The sequence below is a fragment of the Canis aureus genome, chromosome 31 (genome assembly GCF_053574225.1).
Source record: "Canis aureus isolate CA01 chromosome 31, VMU_Caureus_v.1.0, whole genome shotgun sequence".
Classification (NCBI taxonomy): Eukaryota; Metazoa; Chordata; class Mammalia; order Carnivora; family Canidae; genus Canis; species Canis aureus.
Window position 1 is genome coordinate 29687320 of NC_135641.1, and position 19086 is coordinate 29706405.

Genomic DNA, 19086 nt, shown 5'->3' on the forward strand with positions numbered 1-19086 from the left:
AATAATAACTTTACCTTGATAGAAAAAAAGAAGGAAATGTGAACCAAAAAGATTGACATGATCTTTTTTAACAGAAAAAAAATGTATTTCATTATGTTCTGTAACAAATTATCAAGAGCATAATCCACCAAAGACATATATACACGATTTTTCAAAAAATAATTTTTCTAAAAATTTTGGTGACTGAAATTTCCAAATTAAGCATTACTGTTCTTTTTTTAAAAGATTTTTTTTTATTTATTCATGAGAGACACAGAGAGGCAGAGATATGGGTAGAGGGAGAAGCAGGCTCCTTGTGGGGAGCCTGATATGAGACTCGATCCCAGGACCCCAGGATCACAACCTGAGTCAAAGGGAGATACTCAACCACTGAGCCACCTAGGGACAAACTGAGGGTTGAGAATTACTGTTTTGTTCAAAAAGATTATTTAAAATTGTGCCTCATGTACTGCATACTTAAAACAAAATATTAAAATATTTAACTTTTTAGCATACATTAAATATTCTGAGTCGTTATTGAATAAATTTGGAATATTTAAATTTTATTCATGTAATTCTTCTTATTTAAAGTTTACTTGAAAAGATTAGAGGTTGCAAAGCATGTAAAGTTATTTTTTTAAATTGATACATTGACATAATGACTGGTCACAAAGGATTGAATTTTGTACATATGTGATTTTAAATATGAACTGCTTTAATACTAATAATTTTGTTTTTGGGAATTGTGGCATTTGCTGAAAGATTAAATGATTACAAACTTTCTAAGCTTAAAATAACCTGTAGTAATTAAAATAGTATGGTACTGGCATGAAAACATACACATAGATCAATAGAGCAGAATAGAAAACTCAGAAATAAACCCACAAGTATACAGTCAATTAATCTTTGACAAAGGAGGAAAGAATAATGGGAAAAAGACAGTCTCTTCAACAAATGGTGTTGGGAAACTGGCCAGCTACATGCAAAAGAAGGAAACAGGACCACTTTCTTACGCCATACACACGCAAAAAAAAAAAAAAAAACTTCAAAATGGGTTTAAGACTTAAATGTGAGACCTGAAACTATAAGAATTCTAGGAGAGAGCACAGTTGATAATTTCTCTGACATTGGCTGTAGCAACAGTTTTCTAAGACATCTCCCCTGAGGCAAGGGAAATAAAAGCAAAAATAAACTATTGAGACTACATCAAAATAAAAAGCTCCTACACAGTGAAGGAAACAATCAACAACACTAAAAGGCAATCTACTGAATGAGAGAAGATATTTGCAAATGACATACACAATAAAGGATAGCATCCGAAATATATATAATACCAAGAACCAAATAATCCAATTTAAAATGGGCAGAAGATATGAACAGACATTTCTCCAAAGAAGACACCAGATGGCCAACAACCACATGAAAAAATGTTCAACATCATTTATCATCACGGAAATGAAAATCAAAACTACAATGAGGTATCACTTCATACCTGTCAGAATGGCTAAAAAAAAAAAACACAAGAAACAAGTGTTGGTGAGGATGTAAAGAATAGAAATCTTGGTGGAAATGTAACCTGGTGTAGCCAGTTTGTATTTACCAAAAAAAAAAAAAAACAAAACAAAAACAAAAAAACAAAATCAAAAAACAAAACAAAACAAAACAAAAACACTAATTCAAAGGAATACATGCACCCCCGTGTTTACTGCAGCATTATTTACAATAGCCAAACTATGGAAGCAGACCATGTGTCCATTCCATCAATTGATGATGATAGTATAAAAAAGAGGCTACACACACCAACTTTATAGAAATAGGAAGAAATATAAGAGGATACCTTAAAAAACTGTATGCCAACAAATCTGAGAGATAAAGTGGAAAGACACAAACTACTGAAACGGACTCAACAAAACAGAAAATCTGAATAGACTTATAACAAGTAAAAAAAACAACTTACTAAAAACTTCCCACAAAGGAAAGCCTAGGTCCAGACGGCTTCATTGGTGAATTACACATTAAAATATTAAACATTAAATATTAAACAAATATTAAACATTTAGAGTTAATACCTATCCCTCCCAAACTTTCAAAAATAAAAAAGGATGGAATATTTTCCAATTCATTCTATGAGGCCAGGATAACCCTGATATCAAAACCAGAAAAAGAAAGAAAATATAGGCCAATATCTCTTAGGAATTCAGAGGCAAAAATCCTCAAGAAAATACTAGTAACCTGAATCCAAAAACATATACAAATGATTATATATCATATACATGTGAGATTTATTCCAAGAATTCAAGGTTTAATTTAACTTATGAAATTTAACTGATGTAATATATATTAATAGGATGAAGGATAAAAATCACATGATCATCTCAATAGACATAGAAAAATTTTGACAAAATTAATATCCTTTCATGAAAAAAGCACTCAGCAACCAGGAAAAGAAGGAAATTTCTTAATATGATAAAGGACATATACCCAAAAAATCCTACAGCTAACACTATACTTAATGGTAAAACAAGGCAAGGATGTCTGCTCGTCCCACTTCTATTCAACATTTCACTAGAGGTTCTAGCCAGGGCGATTAGGCATGAAAAATTAAAAAGTATTCAGATTAGGAAGGAAGAAGTAAAATTATCTCTATTTGCAGATCACATGACCTTGTGTATAATAAATCCTAAGGAATCCAGTAAAACACACTAGAAATAGCACATGAATTCAGCAGGGCTGCAGGATAAAAGATCACTTCTATATATGAAACTCAATTATACTTGTATATATTAGAAACAATCTGAAAATTAAGGTAAGAAAATAATTCCATTCACATTATCAAAAAGTATAGAATAGTAAGAAATACACTTAACAAGAACACAAATTTGTATACTTAAAAGTGTAAAACATTGTTGAAAAAATTAAGTGCAATTTAAATAAGTAGAAAGATCCCATAATCATGGATCAGAAGACAATATTGTGTTGTAATACTGGCTGATTACGTTGGACCTTTCTGAGTTGCTTCTTTTGTTTCCATTTGGCATATGCTATGAAAATAAAATACGATTCATTGCCACCACCCCCCAAAGACAATGTTGTTAAGATGGCAATATTCTCCACAATGATCTACAGATTCAATGAAACCACTACTAAAAATCCCAGCTGGTTATTTTTTTCCTATTTTTTCTTATTTTTTTTTTCTTTAGAGAAACTGACATGTTGATATTAAAATTCATATAGAAATTCAAGGGACCCAGAATAGCCAAAACAATCATGAAAAAGAACCAAATTGGAGAACTCACTTCTTGATTTCAAAATTTACTATAAAAGACAGTATAGCATTGAGATAAGGATAGAAATGCATATCAATGGAATAGAATTTAGGAGTCCAAAAATAAACTCTTACATTTACAATCAATTGATTTTTGACAAGGGTGCCAAGACAATTCAATGGGAGAAAAATAGTCTTCAACAAATGGTGCTAGATAAACTACATATACACATGCAAAAAAATTATACTCCTTCTTTGTATAACACACAAAAGTTAACTCAAAATAGATCAAATACACAAATGTAAGGAATAAAATTATAACTTATAGAAGAAAATAGGAGTAAATCTTTGTGACTTTGTATTAGGTAATGGTTTATTAGATATGACAAAACTTTAAGGGAAAACTTTACGGGAAAAAAGAAAAATATTTATAAACTGAATTTCATCAAAATTTAACTTTTGTTCCACAAACAATATGAGTAAAACCTACAGAATAGAACTGTTATGCGTGATAGTTAATAAGACAATCCAATTAAAAATGGGAAAAGGAGGGGACCTAGGTGGCTCAGTCAGTTAGGAGTCTGGCTCTTGATTTTGGATCAAGTCATGATCTCAGGGTTGTGAGACTGAGCTCTAAGTCGGGGTCTGTGCTGGTCATGGAGCCTGCTTAAGGTTCTTTGTCTCTCCCTCTCTCACCGCCCCTCCCCCATCTCTCTCTCTCTCTCTCTAAAAAGAGGAAAAGGATCAGAAAACACATTTCTCCAAATATTTATGAAATCTAATTAGCACATGAAAAGAATGAAAAGATGCTCAATTTCACTTGCCATTAGGAAATGTAAAGCAAAGAAATATGGCTAAAATAAAAAAAGCAATAACAGGTATTGGCAAGGATGTGAAGAAATTAGGACCCTTATCCATAACTAGTGATAAGTGAAAACATATGTACACAAAACTCATATAAAACTGCTCATATCAGTGTCATTCATAATAGCCAAAAAGTGGAAATAATCCAAATGTCCATCACCTGATGAATGGATTAAGAAAATATAGTATGTTCACACAATGTACTATTATTTGGCAATTAAAAGGAATGAAGTACAGACACATGCTATAACATGGATGAAACTTAAAAACATTTTACAAAATAAAAGGAACTAATCATAGTATATCATATATTCTATGATTCCATTTGCATGAAATGTTCTGGTTAGGCAAATTCAGAGATACAGAAAGTAGTTTATTGGTTATAGAGTCTTAGGTGGGTAATGCGGGGTCAGTAAGGGGATATGGAGAGTGAAAATAAGGTATATTTTCTGAGTGTTAAAATGTTCTAAAATTAGATTGTACTGATGGTTGCACAACTGTAATATAATAACATCCACTGACTTGTATATTTTTTTTAAAGATTTTATTTATTTATTCATGAGAGGGAGAGAGAGAGAGAGAGAGTGTCAGAGACACAGGCAGAGGAAGAAGCAGGCTCCATGCTGGGAGCCTGACACGGGACTCGATCCCAGGACTCCAGGATTGCGCTCTGGGCCAAAGGCAGGCGCTAAACCGCTGAGCCACCCAGGGATCCCCGACTTGTTTACTTTTTTTTAAATTAAAAAAAAATTTATTGGAGTTCAATTTGCCAACATACAGCATAACACCCTGTGCTCCTCCCGCCAAGTGCCCCCCTCAGTGCCCATCACCCAGTCACCCCAAACCCCCAACCACCTCCCTTTCCACTACCCCTTGTTCGTTTCCCAAAGTTAGGTGTCTCTCATATTTTGTCACCCTCACTGATATTTTCACTTATTTTCTCTCCTTTCCCCTTTATGCCCTTTCACTAATTTTTATATTCCCCAAATAAATGAGACCATATAATGTTTGTCCTTCTCCGATTGACTTATTTCACTCAGCATAACACCCTCCAGTTCCATCCACGTCAAAGCAAATGGTGGATATTCTCGTTTTTAATGGCTGAGTAATATTCCATTGTATACATATACCACAGCTTTATCCATTCATCTTTCAATGGACACTGAGGCTCCTTCCACAGTTTGGCTATTGTGGACATTGCTGCTAGAAGTATCGGGGTACAGGTGTTCCAGCATTTCACTGCATCTGTATCTTTGGGGTAAATCCCCAGCAGTGCAATTGCTGGGTCGTAGGGCAGGTCTATTTTTAACTCTTCGAGGAACCTCCACACAGTTTTCCAGAGTGGCTGCACCAGTTCACATTCCCACCAACAGTGCAGAGGGTTCCCCTTTCTCCACATCCTCTCCAACATTTATTGTTTCCTGCCTTGTTAATTTTCCCCATTCTCACTGGTGTGAGGTGGTATCTCATTGTGGTTTTGATTTGTATTTCCCTGATGGTCAGTGATACAGAGCATTTTCTCATGTACTTGTTGGCCATGTCTGCCTTCTTTGATGAAATTTCTGTTCATGTCTTTTGCCCATTTCATGATTGGATTGTTTGTTTCTTTGCTGTTGAGTTTAATAAGTTCTTTATAGATAAAGGATACTAGCCCTTTATCTGATAGGTCATTTGCAAATATCTTCTCCCATTCTGTAGGTTGTCTTTTAGTTTTCTTGACTGTTTCTTTTGCTGTGAAGAAGCTTTTAATCTTGATGAAGTCCCAATAATTCATTTTTGCTTTTGTTTTTCTTGCCTTCATGGATATATCTTGCAAGAAGTTACTGTGGCCAAGTTCAAAAAGGGTGTTGCCTATGTTCTACTCTAGGATTTTGATGGAATCTTCTCACATTTAGATCTTTCATCCATTTTGAGTTTATCTTTGTGTATGGTGTAAGAAGTGGTCTAGTTTCATTCTTCTGCACGTGGCTGTCCAATTTTCCCAGCACCATTTATTGAAGAGACTGTCTTTTTTTCCAGTGGATAGTCTTTCCTGCTTTGTTGAATATTAGTTGACCATAGAGTTGAGAATACACTTCTGGATTCTCTATTCTGTTCCATTGATCTATGTGTCTGTTTTTGTGCCAGGACCACACTGTCTTGATGACCACAGCTTTTAGTACGACCTGAAATCTGGCATTGTGATGCCCCTAGCTATGGTTTTCTTTTTTAATATTCCCCTGGCTATTTGGGGTCTTTTCTGATTCCACACAAATCCTTTTTTTTAATTTTTATTTATTTATGAGAGAGAGAGAGAGAGAGAGAGGCAGAGACACAGGCAGAGGGAGAAGCAGGCTCCATGCACTGGGAGCCCGACTTGGGATTCGATCCCGGCTCTCCAGGATCGCGCCCTGGGCCAAAGGCAGGCGCTAAACCGCTGCACTACCCAGGGATCCCTGATTCCACACAAATCTCAAGATGATTTGTTCCAATTTTCTGAAGAAAGTCCATGGTATTTTGATAGGGATTGCATTAAATTTGTAAATTGCCCTGGGTAACATTGACATTTTCACAATATTAATTCTTCCAATCCATGAGCATGGAATATTTTTCCATCTCTTTGTGTCTTCCTCAATGTCTTTCAGAAGTGTTCTGTAGTTCTTAGGGTATAGATCCTTTACCTCTTTGGTTAGGTTTATTCCTAGGTATCTTATGCTGTTGGGTGCAATTGTAAATGGGATTGACTCCTTAATTTCTCTTTCTTCAGTCTCATTGTTAGTGTGGAGAAATGCCACTGATTTCTGGGCATTGATTTTGTATTCTGCCACACTGCCGAATTGCTGTATGAGTTCTAGCAATTTTCGGGTGGAGTCTTTTGGGTTTTCTATGTACAGTATCATGTCATCTGTTAAGAGGGAGAGTTTGACTTCTTCTTTGCCAATCTGAATGCCTTTTATTTCTTTTTGTTGCCTGATTGCTGAGGCAAGCACTTGACTTGTATACTTTAAATGGTGAATGGTAGGATATGTGAGTTATATTTCTACAAAGCTATTTTTAAAAAGACTTCATTAAGAAAATATAAATGAAAGCTACAGATTGGGAAATGTTATTTACAAAATATAATCTGATGAAAGGACTTGTATCCTAAATTAATAAAGAACTCTTACAATATTGGGAACACAACTCAATTTTTAAAAATGGGGAAAAGATTTGAAAAGACACCTCACTAAAGAAGTTTTATAACATGCATATCAAATAAACCACGAAAAGTTGTTCAATCAACATGGATACTCATCAGGGAAATATAAGGTAAAACTACCATGAGCTATTGTTACCCATCCAATAGAAGGGCTAAAACTAAAATAAGAACATCTGACAATATACAGTGTCTATGAGGATGTAAAACAACTGTATTTCTCATACATTTCTATTGGGAATGCAAAAAGCACAGCTAGTTTGCATACTAGTCCTGCAGCTCTTAAAAAGTTAAACATACATGTACCACACAATTCAATAATCCTACTCATTGGTGTTTACTCAAGAAAAATAAAAACATGTTCTACAAAGTTTTTTCCATGGATGTCTTTAGCAACTTTATTCATAATAGCCCAAACTGGAAGAAACTCAAGTGTTCATGAACAGGTGAATGGATAAACAGACCATCCTATATTCATTCAATGGAATACTGCTCAGCAACAAAAAGGAATAAACTATTGATGCTCCCAACAATATTAATGAATCTCAAGAGACTTATGTCAAGTGAAAGAAGACAGACAAAATAGACTACATATTCTAGGATTTCATTCACATGAAAATCTAGAAAAGGCAAACTGCAATGAAGGAAAAACCAGATCAATAAATGTCTAGTATTTGGGTTAGAGGTAGAGGAAAAGATTAAATGTAATGGGCCATGAAGGAACTTTTTGGGGTGACATCTATTTTCTCCAGATTGTTGTGTGATTATATAGTGGTATAAATTTATCATGAATCATTGATTTACACAATGACAAGGGATAAATTTTACTGAATGTAAATTATACCTCAATAAAGAATAAAGTTTTTAGAAAAAAATCAAAGAAATGTGGGGTTTCTGATAGTAGGGAATTGCTATAGGTTGAATGTTTGCTTTTCCCCTAAAATTCATATGTTGAAATCTAATTCCCAATGTGATGATGGTAGGAGGCAGAGCCTTGGGGAGGTGCTCAGGTCAGGAAGGTAGACTCCCCGTTAATGGGAGTAGTACTTTTACAAAAGATAACCAGGAGGACTCCCTTGCCCCTTCTTCCATGAAAGGATATAGTGAAAAGAACCAGGAACTGGACTCCCACCAAATACTGGATCTGCTGGTACCTTGATCTTAGACTTCCCAGCTTCTAGGAATTTAAGAAATAATTTTATGTTACTTGTAAAGCTGTTCAGTCCATGGCATTTTGTTATAACAGCCCAAGTGAATGAAAAAAAGAAATTAAGAAGGGATTATTGGTAATAACAAAGTGAAATCCATTGATGTTAGCCAATCCTTATGTGAGGCATAAAAAGACTGAAGTCAATATCCCTAACTCCCAGAACAGAGACTTAGCCACTATATCACATTCTCAGTTCTTTTTGGTGTGTGCAATATTATTGTATATGAATCCAAAGCATTTTTTAAAAAGAGTGAAACATTAATAAGTTTCAAAATCAAATATATTGAGCTTCTGACATGATTACTAGCCAGTAATCTCAGAGGAGGATCATACTCTAGGATTAGTCTGGGTTAAGTGAACCTGACACAAAGATCTGAGGGCAAGAAATCTATTTGGGATATTTTCTATGTGGCTAAAAGCATTAATACGCCAGGACTAAGATTGCTATCCTGAGGCCCGCTTGCAAGGTTGGAACTTGGCCGGCTTCAGGAAGCTTGAATTTTGAGAGAGTTCCCAAAACCCTTATAAGAATGGCTCACTGGGGACACCTAGGTGGCTCAGTGGTTGAGCGTCTGCCTTTGGCTCAGGACATGATCTTGGGATCCAGGATGGAGTCCGACATCAGGTTCCTTGCATGGAGCCTGCTTCTCCCTCTACCTGTGTCTCTGCTTCTCTGTGTGTCTCTCATGAATAAATAAATAAACTCCTAAAAAAAAATGGCCACTGTGCCTAAACTGCATGCAAACAATGTGGTTTGTGCTAAACACCTATTTTTCCTTTTGGATTTGGGCACCTGCCAAGCAGAGGGTGCCTGCCTATAGGACCAACTCTTATTAGAGACTTTGGGCATTGAGTCTCTAATGAGATTCCCTAGTAAACAGCTTTTCAAACATGTCACAACTTGTTGCTGTGGGAATAAACAACGTCCTATGTGATTTACTGGAGGAGAAATTTTGAAAACTCATTTCTAGTTTCCTTTGGGTTTTATCCTGTGCACCTTTTCTTTTTGCTTTTTGTCCTTCAGCTGTAATAAATCATATCCATGAATATGACTATATACTCAGTTGTGTGAATCCTCTTAGTGAATCACTGAACCTAGGGTCAGGGAGTCTTGAAGATCCCCAACAGAGGTGATCCCAGAAGACATGAAGAAAGGAAGGAATGATGGCCCTTAAAAGGATATATTATTAAATAAGTTGCCAGAGCAGGCAATCAGGACAAAATTTTTCCCGGGGAACATGCACTTCAGAGTTATCCACTCAAGTGGCAAGAGGGATGTGATATTTAATCAACAGTTGGTATTAATTGTCTGGAACTTTTAGCCCACCCTGTGTAGAGGCCCAGTGGACCCTGGGGGCCATAGCCAGCCCTGAAGCAAAGAGGTGAAGCTGGAAGTTGGACGTGCTTGTATGGAAAATATACATGCCCATGGAGGATATGGTGGGACACTTCTCCCAGTCTCTGAAAGGCATGAAATAAAACATGAACATAGAACTACTGTCCAGTCATTTCACATGCTACCCATTGCCTTCCCTAGGGTGAAATACTTGTACGTTATTCCCCCTAGAGAGCCCTTGCCTTCCAGGAGAGTCCTTTTTAAGCTGCAGTCTGGCCCAGGGCAGCGAGAGCTCCAGGGAGAATCTGACTTATCCATAAAAGACAGAAATAAGGTCTTTACTCTCCCCCTGCTTTCAAGTCCCGGTCACAGGAAGCCCTGCCAGGGTTTACTGTTTTCTTTTGTTTTACCTCTTTACTAGCCCAGACTAATCAGTAGGATCAAGAGTAGGCTTCCTCTCCCATAGAACGGGCACCCAGTGTGAGCCTCTAGCTCTCTCTCCTCAGGACAGAGGCTCCTTCATCAGGCTGCATTACTGAGGGATATTCTAGCTGGGTATATTGTAGGCTCATCTATCCTGCCAGCTCTTGGTAGACTGTCTATATTCTCCAGAACTTCTGGCTTACTTACAGTTTCCTCATTTTTTTCTTTTCCTACTTCCACAGCTAGAAACTCACCATTTAAATGTTTTTTTAAATCCCAGTTTAATTAACAGTTATATTAGGTTCAGGTGTACAATATAATTTTTCAACAATTCGATGTATTTCTCAGTGTTCATCAAAGTAAGTGTACTCTCAATCTGTTTCAAGTGTACTCCTTTGTCTTTTCCATCAGTTCCTCCACCTACCTCTCCTCTGGCAACCACCAGTTTCTTCTCTGTATTTAAAAAGTCTGTTTCTTTATCTTTTGTTTAAACTTTGTTCATTTGTTTTGTTTCTTTAATTTCCACATATAAATGAAGTTATGTGGTATTTCTCTGACTTATTTCATTTAGCATTGTATTCTCCAGTCCATCCATGTTGCAAACGGCAAGATTTCATTCTTTTTTATGGCTGAATAATATTTGATTGTATAACACATCTTCTTTCTTCATTTATTTTGTAGATAGACACTTGGCTTGTTTATATTATTTGGCTACTGTAAATAATGCTGCAATAAACATGGGGGTGCATGTCTTTTTGAATTAGTGTTTTCATTTTCTCTTAAAATTTTATTTGAATTCTAGTGTTTTCATTTTCTTTGGGTAAATATCCAGTAGTGGAATTACTGGGTCGTGTAATAATTCTATTTTTAATTTTTTGAGAAAACTCCATACTGTTTTCCACAGTGGTTGCACCAGTTTGCATTCCCATCAATAGTGCATGAGGGCTCCTTTTCTTTACCACATCTTCACCAACATTTGTTATTTCTTGTGTTTTTGATTCCAGGCATTCTGACAGGAGTAAAATGTTATTTCATTGTGTTTTAATTTGCATTTCTCTGATGATGACTAGAAATTCATCATTTATAACATGGGGATAATAAAAGTATCTATCTCACAGGGTTGTGAGAATTATGTCAGATAAAACCAGAGAAGTGCTTAAAACTGCTTGGAATACAGTAAGAAGTTGATATTATTATGTATGTATAAATAGTTGGTAGATATATATTTATTAGGAAAAAATGGAATGCCCAGATTGCTTCAACCTGCTCATTGAAATGCATCAGGAGACTAGAAAGGCAGTAGATTCTTCAGGAACACTTAGCTGATTTTCAATTTCAGCTTCTGAAAAATTTCAAAAGTTCTAGGCACAATACTATTCCTCTCAAACAGTTGTGAATGATTTACCAGCTCAACTCCTAAATTCAAGGTTGCTAGGTAGACTTAGTGAAATTCTTGTTCAAGAAATGGAAGGTAATAAAATGACAATTCTTATAAGCTCCGTGTCAGCTTCTACTACCCATACAGTTTAATCTTACCTTTAAAAAAATAGCTCAATACTTGCAGAGCAGACTTGAAAAACCCTCCTTCTATAACTGCTTGTGAGGAGAACAGAGAAGCCATTGCCAGAAACCTGGAATGCTCAAATCAGAAACATACTGACGCCACAGGGCCTCGCACACACAATGAGATGAGCCAGTCCTGTGGCCACAGACGATTAGCAACAGACATTTAGCAAGCAGAGTAGAAATAAGAGGATAATCCTGGGAATTCGTTTGTGACACTGCATTTCAGGTGACCTTGCGACGAGAGTATAAGCAAGAACTCAGGACAGTCCAGCAACTGGAACAAAGGCTGTAAGACTCCAAAGGGACTAAGCCAGCAGGTGACAATGTGTAGCAGAACTTCCACAGTGCAAAGAAAGAAATTCAGAATGGAGATGATTCCTTAGCTACACTTGACTGAAGGTTATCGTAAGGAGCGATTTAACTGTTGGTATCAGAACTCAGTGTGTATCATGTTTATTGATCGTGGTTATGTTTAATGAATATTGTGCTTATTCTAGAATGGGAGTTTGGCTATTCTCAACTAATGTTTTGTAGGATTTATTAAAACTTTTAGGACCTTTTTTGATATATCCTATTTTGATGTACCCTACTCCTATGTTCTCATTTTTCTGCTGGGACTCTACTGATAAAATATTCAAAAATACAATCTATATGCCATTTGATTAATTTTGATAACAAACATGCCTGATACTGAAGATAAATAACACAGCTCTAATCTGTGAACTCAACCTTCTTTTTTATTTGAAAATTACCTACTTTTTGAAGTAATGAATATTCAAGATCTACAGTTTAATACTCTTAAGTTTGCTAAGATCTCTGTCTCCCTTTAGTCCACAAGGTAATCAATGCAAGGATTCTCTGGTCCTTAAGATCATCCTTGCCAATTTTTCTTAATCCAAAAATGCCTTAGGAATTCATGTCAGGATCAATTTTATGAAGGTAAGCTAAGACATTGTCATTTTATGTTTGGAGACTGTAGTAAGTGAAAAAGACATTGTCCTTGGCTGGAGAGGGGTCTGTTGAGTACAGGTAAGGACACCCTCTAGTTTTTCTGGATCTGTGTAGGTCATTTCATCAGGGACAGAAATGCAGTTTAGTTCTCATTGCCCATAACTTTTGTCTTGAACTTAGCTAACTTTTGTTATCAGATCAAAACTACCACATGCTGTTTAAATCAGAATATGCTAAATTGTTATTCTTTAGCCCTTCAGAAAGCTCTTTCCTGCTAAGCATATTAGTCTTGGGTTTTTTATTATTTTTATTTTTTAAAGATTTTACTTATTTATTCGAGAGAGAGAGAGAGGTAGAGACATAGGCAGAAAGAGAAGCAGGCTCCATGAAGGGAGCCTGATGCAGAACTCGAGCCTGGGACTCCAGGATCATGCCCTGGGCCAAAGGCAGGCGCTCAACCGCTGAGCCACCCAGGCATTCCAGGTCTTGGGTTTTTTTTAAAAGACTTATCCTTTGGAAAGTCTTGCCTAGTTTACCTAGTGAACATAGGCAGTGGATTTTTAGAGTTATTGTCCTAAGATATATGAACTGAGAGGGCTGTACTAGAATCTACCCTTTAAAGTAGCACTAGAGTGACCTCCACTGGCCAAACAGCTTTATTGGCTTATGTGAGAGAGAGCTTACCTCTGATATAACAAAGAAAGAGCATCTGGAGACAGATGTTCTAAATAGCTGAATATGCCAATCCAAATGCCAATGATTTCTGTCTTTAAAAATTTATATCCACTACTGTAAACATTTCTTTGTTATTTTTTATAAATCTATGCTGCATATGCCAGTCTAAATAGGCAAAATCTCAAAAGCTTGACAATGCAGTCTCTCGGTGAGGCTGTGGGAAACAGGTATTTTCACAGCAAATAGTATTACAACCCCTCTAAAAGGAAATTTGGAATACCTAACAAAACCATATAGGCCTTATCCTTTGACTCAGCAATTGCATGTCAGCCTGAATAGAAACTTCCAGCAATATAAAAATACATATGCAAAGATTATTCAATGCAACATGATTTGTAATTGCAAAATATTGAATGCTTAATAAATGCCCAAATATAGGAAAGTGGTTGAATAAACTATAGTACATATATAACACATAGTATTACACAGGTATAAAAAAAGAATAAGTAAGATCTATAAGAAGGGATATGGAGGATTTTTCAGGATATGTTGTTAGAGAGAAACAACTTTTAATAATTGACATCTATATTAACGTTGTTTTTCGACCTAATCCAGGAGATAGTTTGAACTTTAGTACTAGAAATTTGTGCTGACTCAGGGATCATAGAGATGGGTGAGGAAGGCATTTTAAGTCTTTGTCTTCCCTGGGCCAGCCCTGTGGAAATATTCACTAATGGATTCAATGTGTGGCGGGTCACTTCTCTCAATAGAGAGAAAGGTAGATACATACAAACATTCATAGGGATCCAAAACAGATAATAAATTGTGTTTACGTTTAGATGTCTGCATTGAACACACATTGACTCTGCCATGTTGCAGTATTTACAGACAAATTATGCTTGAATATAGATGCAACAGGTGGACCCGAGTCCAGTGAGTTTGTTGACTCCAAGATTTTACAATGATCTGTTTGATGTAGGTGTGTGTTGATTTAAATTAAATTTCAAGCTTAGAGTGGAGAAGATCTTGTTACTTCCCAAATGATAAAACCTGCTCCGCATCTGCAGTGGTGTGCTCACATTTCCCTTTCTGTTGTCATTCTTCCCACGGGCTGGTTGTTTTAATTTTTTTCTCATCCTTTAATTTTTCTTCTCACTTTAAATTTCAGAGGTTATCTTTGTTGTACAGCTTTGTTATATTCATGACTTTATAGATTTGCTTGTTCTGTTAAGCTGTGGGTTCCTTGATACTTGCACCTGCGCTGTAGGAACTGGGCACTGAAAAGGTTGCCCACACTTATCCCTGGAATGAGCATGTGCCTTTCAGCCTAAGATGTCTCTCCTGTGCTGTCTACTGACAAAGCTTCACTTTGTTCCAGGGGCAAAGGAAAAACATTTAAATTATCACAAACCAGGTGAAAAGAATGAGCTGCGGCAGTAACTACAAATCTGTGTTAAGGTGTGTCTATGTACACTTCCTGTGGCTGTTCCTCTGATAGCTTTATTTTTTCTTTTTTTTCATTCTTTCTCTTCCTCAGTATGTTATTCATAAGTACGTGCACAAGTCTATGAAACAGACTTCCATAACCATGATAGATGAATAGATAAATGTACAGGTAGAGGTAGGCATATGGATGACTACATAGCTGGACACATAAAAAGAAAAATAGAAATAAACTGAGATATATATATATATATATATATATACATATGTTTACATAGATTAAAAACTATCATAGTAAGACAAACATATCTTTATTAAAAACTGAAGTCTAGGGATCCCTGGGTGGCGCAGCGGTTTGGCGCCTGCCTTTGGCCCAGGGCGCGATCCTGGAGACCCGGGATCGAATCCCACATCGGGCTCCCGGTGCATGGAGCCTGCTTCTCCCTCTGCCTTTGTTTCTGGCTCTCTCTGTCTCTCAGTCTTTCATGAATAAATAAATAAATAAAATCTTTAAAAAAAAAAAGATAAAAAAAAAAACTGAAGTCTGAAGGGCATAAATATAGTCACTGGCAATAGAAATTTAGGGAAATTTGAGATGGCATTTCATCTTGGGCATGGTACCTATCTTTGTTTCCAATTTACCAGCCTTTCTCCTCATCCTGACATCCCAATTTCATATCTTTGGAGGCAGGCCCCTTCTCTTTAATTAGTTTTCAAAACAGATAATAAGGATGTGCCAATCTGGGGGTCTGCATATGAATAGAAACACATGTATTTACTCTTATACTTTACACTCATACACATTTTGGTTCTACGTGTCTCACTGAGACCCAAGGGTCAGCAGCTCTGACCACTGAGGTGTAAGAGCTCTCTTTCCCAGTACCTACTTTTCCCAGTAAGAAATCTCTTGTGTTTCTTTAGGAACATGCTCATATTTACTTTCTCAAGCTTTTTTCCCAAGGGGCTGGTTTTGGTGGTGTTAATCTTTTCTTTTCTTTTCATCCTCATCTTGTAATTCTTTATTCTGTATCTCTTTATTATTGTTTTGTCATATTGCCTCATATATTTCCAATAGGTCTATACTTTTTGTATTTTTAATAATTTTTTTCATTCAGTGGAATAGTTATATATATTAACATAATATCGTTTGCAATCTCTTTCCTTCTTTTAACCAGTTCTTTCAAGTAGGTCATACAGCAATTTATGGTCTAATTTTTGTTTATTCACTAATTTGTATTGAAACCCCAGTGAATTATTTATTCTGCTTCTTCAGGACTCAAATTTGCCATAAACAAATGAGGAAAACAACAGAATTATTCTATTGGAGGTGAATATAATAAATCTAAATGGTTCTTAGGCATTTTTCTATATAATAAAAAGCATCATTTACTGAGCATGCAAACATTATTTTAGATCTTTATAAAAAAAGTTTGGCCATAGAGGATCAGATCCATAAAGACTGCTCTTTGGCTTTAATTATTTTAGATGCAAAACTTCATATTTAGAAAACATTAAGACTAGTATTTATTTCTCACTATCATTCATATTCTTTCCATATGAAGACATTAAATTAACATTCTTAAAAATCTCACAATCACCTTGGCAACCCAATAAGTATGCAGGTCACAAATATGATTTTTGCTGATGGAAAAATTAAGGTGCAGAAATGTGCAATGAGTCCAAGTCATATACTAAGTATCTTTTCTTATTGAAAAATCACTTCTATTTCAATCAACTTTTAAATCATGTCTAATAAAAACATCATTTCAGCTTTATGTCACGCTACCTAATTCTTTATAAAAGAGTGAATTTTATATTCTGGGCAAAGGAAGCAGATATTCAAGTGGATTTCGAAATATTGCAAACATAGTTTTGAGAGAAATGTTAAGTAATAAAAAATAGCATTACCTGAGTCCCAGAGTTGAGAGTTGAGGGAAGAGCTTTCTCCACACTGGAGACAGTCAAAGGCAAGGTATCAGGCAAAATATATGGAAGAAACAGATTCTCAGATCATGATGGTAATGTTAAAAAATTCCCCCCGAAATAAAACAATGAAAAAACTAAAGGAGACAGTTAAAGAATGATTACTATATGAATTAGCCAATGCTCCCCAGAACTCCTAGTGGGTACCTTCCCATTTTCTGGGCTACCAGTTTTGCCAATTCAATTCTGAAATATAAGGGTAATCTCATCCTACACTATTTAGTCCCATGATTTAAATCAATCTAGTTATTTTTACCAGACTTCCAAAGCTTTCCTTTGCACATCTTCCAAATAGAATGGCAGTTGATGTGCTTTTGTATCCCTTTCTAAGTCTTTGTATATGGTAGTATTTTTGTGTTTTGCCTTAACTACTTTAATCCCTTCCCCTGGCCCCTGAATCTTCTACATTCTTAGAGATCAAGCTCACTTATTACTGTGTCTGGGATCCCAAGCAGAACCAGATACTCCTCACTCTTGCCCCACATTAGAAAACTCAAACTGCTAGTGTGGGGGTGTGGGGAGGTGGGGTGGATGTGGGCCACAGAGGGAAAGAAGTCACTGAAGAGGACTAATGCGGTTTTCAGCCTGGCTTCCGCATAGGATGGAAATACGAGGGATGTTCTAAGCCACCCAGCCCTCTGGAGGAGTGGTAGATAGTAAAGGCAGGTGAAAGCTGAATCTAGACTAACTTAAGGTTATCAAGAGAACCTTAGTCTCTTTTCTATGGGCTAACTTTGCTTCAGAGGCTGCAGACATTGTCACACCAATGAAAGTGGCTGGTCAATCTAACTATGTTGTGTCCCAGGTAATAGTCTATACCTATGCCCTCATTCTTGTTTTTCCATTACATGGTAATTATAAAGTCAATCTGCTTGACTATCGATAGGTCATACCGTAATAGGACTCACAGAAAAGTTGAAAGACTAGTATAAGGTTTTCCATATATCTGGAACCCAGATCCCCTAAATGTTAACATTTCACCACTTCGTTTTCTCTCTCTGTATACATATATACACGTATGTATGTGTGTAAGCCACATACACAATTTAAAATTTTCTAGCAGCCACATTAAAAGCAGGTAAAATTAATTGTAATATCCTGTTTGACCCAATATATGTATGGTATCATTTTGACATGCAATCAGGATAAAAAACAACATCATATTTTCTTTTTGTCGTACAAAATTTTTGAAAGCTGGCGTGTATTTTATACGTACAGTACATCTCAATTAGTAGCCACACTTCAAGTGCTCAATAGCCACACACAGGGATGGCTACCTAATGGACAGCAGAAATACTGATGATCTTTCAAGCTATGGGACCGGATGAGTAAAAGAGAGCCCAGCACTGGGTCTTGGAGCACTTGAACATTAAGGATGCAAATCAAAAAAAAAAAAAAAAAAAGAGGAGCTGATAAATGAGACAGCAAATGACAGGCTAGTCGACTAGGAGGAAAACGAAGCAAACATAGCGTCAAGATAGCGTCAAGTGGCCATAAAGGAGGAGACTGTCAATTGCATCAACTGAGGAGGAGAAGTAAAACGAGGACAGAGAAGTGATCCCTGTAATTGGGAAAATGCAATTGTTAGACATCTTGGCAAAACTGTTTCATTGGACTGGGTGCTGCTCTTTCAGAACTGAAGAGAGAATGGGAGGTGCAAAGTGGAGACCTCATGTGCGGACATTTCAAAGGCCACAAGCTCCAAACTAATCAATCTCCTCTGACGCTCTCCCCCGCTCTCCTCCAATACTCGGACCTCTATTTGAGGCCTATGCTAGATACCTGGGAAACACTGACTCCGTTTCTTTCAGACCTTGTATGCCATTCACAAAGACATCCCTGTTTCACCTCTTAAATACTTACTGTCTCCTTTGCTCTGTCCATATTTCCTCTTGCAGGCCCTTGCCACCTCTAATCTTCCTGATACTTAGTACTCCTCGCTGTAATTAGATCTCTAGGACTGTCACCCTCAAAATCCTTTTTGTAAAGCCTTGAGACACGCAGAAAGGTGGGTTGAGAAGGGGGCGGAGATCGGGTGATGCCGCCAGATTGAATTTCTAAAAACACAAATCGTGTATTCTTGCCATTCTGCTAAAAAAAAACCTTGCATGGCTCTTTGTGGAACAGCTCTAGTGTTGCTACTCTTGGATTCCTTCTCTCAATCCCAAACACACACACACACACACACACACACACACACATCCAGTTCTGGTTCA

At 36.5% G+C, this 19086-nt stretch overlaps 1 long non-coding RNA gene across 4 annotated transcripts in view; it reads right to left on the bottom strand.

Annotated features, from left to right (window-relative positions):
• The window catches only part of LOC144302611 (uncharacterized), a 44349-nt gene that overhangs the window by 23903 nt on the left and 1360 nt on the right, over positions 1-19086 (bottom strand). Inside the window, exons 2-4 of one of the 4 annotated variants that reach the window (XR_013369552.1) lie at positions 18734-18927; positions 16796-16838; positions 14607-15089 (exon numbers count right to left, since the gene is read on the bottom strand). This is a non-coding gene — a long non-coding RNA (uncharacterized LOC144302611). Of the gene's footprint in view, positions 1-14606; positions 15090-16795; positions 16839-18733; positions 18962-19086 lie in introns of those variants that run through there. The other 3 variants (XR_013369550.1, XR_013369551.1, XR_013369553.1) reach the window with 3 other exon arrangements.